The 3,387-nt window shown below is 41.8% G+C and overlaps 1 long non-coding RNA gene across 1 annotated transcript; it reads left to right on the top strand.

Moving 5' to 3' along the window:
• The first annotated feature begins 920 nt into the window (after positions 1–920).
• On the top strand, positions 921–2,623 carry LOC131503912 (uncharacterized). The gene is made up of 2 exons (XR_009257693.1): positions 921–1,301; positions 1,500–2,623. It is a non-coding gene; the product is annotated as an uncharacterized LOC131503912 (long non-coding RNA).
• The last annotated feature ends 764 nt before the right edge of the window (positions 2,624–3,387 follow it).

The raw sequence follows: 3,387 nt of genomic DNA, 5'->3' as shown, positions 1-3,387 counted from the left end.
CTTCCAATAACATGTAGCCTGAAGTCTTCACTGGAGGATGTATAAAAGGCCTCCAGACTCCTTCTTGGATGATTTGTCCACGCATCCTCCTCTAGGGTGATACTACTTCTGGGTGGGGAGACACTTGGATGTCCCTCACCCAGGTGCTGCAAAAGCAGGCCTGATTTCTCCTCTCACCAGGTAAGAGAGCTTTAGGGAAGGGAAGTGGTCCCTGCAAAAGACCTCAAATTATTTAACATGGGAGAAAATTACAGAAGACAGAGGGATGAAGAGGCAAAGAAGATACAAGCAGGCTTAGGACACTCGGAGCAAAGTAAGACTGAGTGAAGAAAGAGTAGAGATTTGTTTCTCCTTCACACTTGAACATGATGGACACTGGCCTGGGAAGGTGGATGGTCTGCTCAACTCAGCTGCATTTTGTTTAAGAAGAATAAGTTATTAGCTTGGTTTTTGGTGAGTGGGTCCCCTGAGGGTTCCCACCATGGCTCACTCCCCCAATTTATCCTCTCAGACCCATTTTTGTCCTTCCTGGGATGGATTTTAGAAGGTTGTAAATGCCAGCTTCATTTTGACAGTCCCAGCCCATGGAGAAAAGAATCAAGGCCCTGACCTAATCCAATGCTCTTTTTCCTTCCAGCTTCCACTCACTAGCCCACTGATGTCACAGCAGAAGCAGCAATCTTGGGAGCCCCCTATTGCTCCCAAATGTACCCCTCCCCAGTGCCCAAACCCCTCCCTACCTGCCTACTCTCCTCCTTTCTATGACCCCCGTCCAGGAGTCCAGGTCAGTGATTCCAGTTCCCAGAAGCCAGGAGATCAGAGTCTGGGACACTCTCAGAGGGCTCACTGCAAGAAACCCTGCTGCCTCAGTGGTGCCACAGTCTACCACATCAAAGAGGAGGAGTGCTAAGGTGACTGGCCCGAAGGAGAGGGACACAGATACAGTTTCTCTCTCCCTACCCAGGTTTCTGCTTTTATTCCGCTGGGAAGCTCAGGGTCCCCCCTTCTCATTTGGACTGGGAAACACTTCCTGGCCCCTATAAGCTGCACTCCTGCTCCTGTCTTCCACCCACTCCTTCATCTCAGCAAAAACTTGGAGTTGAAGCTATGGCTGCTATGAACCCCTGAGGTCCCTTGTAAGGGCTGAGGTGGAGACTGCACCTTCTTCTTTCCTCCCAAGATGCTGACTGTTTCAAGATGCTGGTGATTCAAAGACACATGGTTTGAGATTTCTGTCTCTGTATCCTCATAGCTGTCAACCCATGTTGTTGCATAATCCTCGCACTGACAGCTTCAGTGTGGTAAGCATATGTTGAGCACCTACTCTATACTGTGCTCTGTGTTCCTCAATGTAATAGGAGGTTTGTTCCTGTTCTAGAAAAGCTTACAATCTAGTGCGAGAAGCAATGTACGTTGTAGGTTGAAATATGTATAATAATAAATATAATTTTAAGGTGATTGACATACTTCTTTTTTTCTCACTTTGTATGAACTCAAAGGAGGAAAAGAGTACAAAAAGTCAAGGACAGAAGGGAGAGACTCATTCTGATGGTGCAGATCAAAAGTGGTTTCCTGGGTCTTGGAAAGAGAAATCTGAAGCAGAGCATGCTGCTTGAGGGAGAACAGGCCTCTGGGGTAGTTGTTTTCAACAGGGCTTTTAAAGACAAGCAGACTTTGGTGCTGGGTGTGGAACGAGGGGAAGAACTTTCCAGGTGGAAATGGTCCTTTCACATACAAATGGGGTACTTGCCAATGACATGGACTTCAACTTGGCTGGACTTCCAGGTGTGAGATGATCATATGAAACAACTCATAAGCCAAGTACGAAACCCCAGGTCCCAAAGGACTGTACCTTAGAAGACAGTCTGGGCCCATGCCTAGAGTCTGTTGCCCCAGGGTAGGGCAGACTTGAAATAAAGTAGAGGTGCCTGGGGGCCTTGAGGCTTGAGGCTCAATGTAGTTGCATATCAGTGTAAGTTCCAGGTGATAATTTTTAGCTGATTCCCATTTTCCTGGGGGAAACTGAAAATATGTTTTTAACTAAGTACCCAGCCCAATGAATTCTATTGCTTAGTCTCAGGGCAGAGTGTCAGCTTGTCTATGATTCCCAAAACACAAGATGCCAATTTTGAAACCTTAGCAATCCTCCTGACTGCTGTGACCTAATTTTGCCTCTGCTAGCATATATCTCACTATATAGGTATATAGATAGAGCATAATTGTATATAATTATAATTTTGAATGTGTAATTTTTCTCTCTAAAAAAATGATTCATACCCATATAAAGATGTATTAATGTAGATAAGCATAAGGAAGATGATTAAGACCGATCAAAAATCTTACTGCCTAAAAATAACTCCTGCTAATAATTTCAGGATCTATTTCCAAATTTTCTAAAGAAAGTCACAAAATGGGATAATTTCAGAATACTTTATAACCTGATCTTTTAATTAATAGTACAATTGTCAATATTCTTCTGTGCTAATAAATATTGATCAACACTATTATAGTCCATTATATGAATGCATCATGATTTGTGTAACGAGTTCCCTGATTCAGGGGACTTAATGTTGCTTCCATGTTTTGCCGTAAACAATAATAAAATAAACATTCTAATTGGTGATTATTCTTAGTAATTTTCCTAAGATAAATCTTTAGAGTTGGAATTTTAAAATTGTCAAAGACTATGAAGTTTTTTTTCAGACTCTCCAGAAAGATTGCATGTTAGAGGCAATTAAAATGCCTCCATTTAAGAAAATCATTTTGGGGAAAGAGACTTATTTTGTTCAAGAGCAAGAGTGGGGGTGCCTGGGTGGCTCAGTCAGTCAAGCTTCTGACTTTGGCTCAGGTCATGATCTCATGGTTCGTGAGTTTGAGTCCCGTGTCGGGCTCTGTGCTGGCAGCTTGGAGCTTGGAGCCTGGAGCCTGCTTCAGATTATGTGTCTTCACCTCTCTCTGCCCCTCCCATGCTCATGCTCTGTCTCTGTGTCTCAATAATAAATAAATGTTAATTTTTTCTTTTTAAACAGAGCAAGAATGAGTACTATGTTAAAAAATTACTATAGCTAAAGGAAAAATCCACTTTGTGGGGAAATAAAAATATACTTTCTGAGGAACTTACCAAGTATCTACCTATTGTACTGCCATGAAATCTGTACTTTAAAAAAAAAAAAGATTAGATGCCTTCTCTTTTTGAAGTGAAAAAGCATGCTATTTATTGTATAAAGCAGTGTCTTATGAATTTTGATATACCATTGGTTGCACTTCCATATTTGGCTGATAAGTTTTAAATATCCTTGATTTTAGATGTTCAGTTATGTTTGTGTGAGAGAATTCTGTGTGGAAAAATCTCATTTTTACCTAAGAAAAAAAGCAAAATGTCAACAT

The sequence above is a fragment of the Neofelis nebulosa genome, chromosome 2 (assembly GCF_028018385.1).
Source record: "Neofelis nebulosa isolate mNeoNeb1 chromosome 2, mNeoNeb1.pri, whole genome shotgun sequence".
NCBI classification, from domain to species: domain Eukaryota; kingdom Metazoa; phylum Chordata; class Mammalia; order Carnivora; family Felidae; genus Neofelis; species Neofelis nebulosa.
The sequence above is the reverse complement of the archived record's forward strand: the minus strand, read 5'-3'. Positions and strand labels throughout refer to the sequence as shown.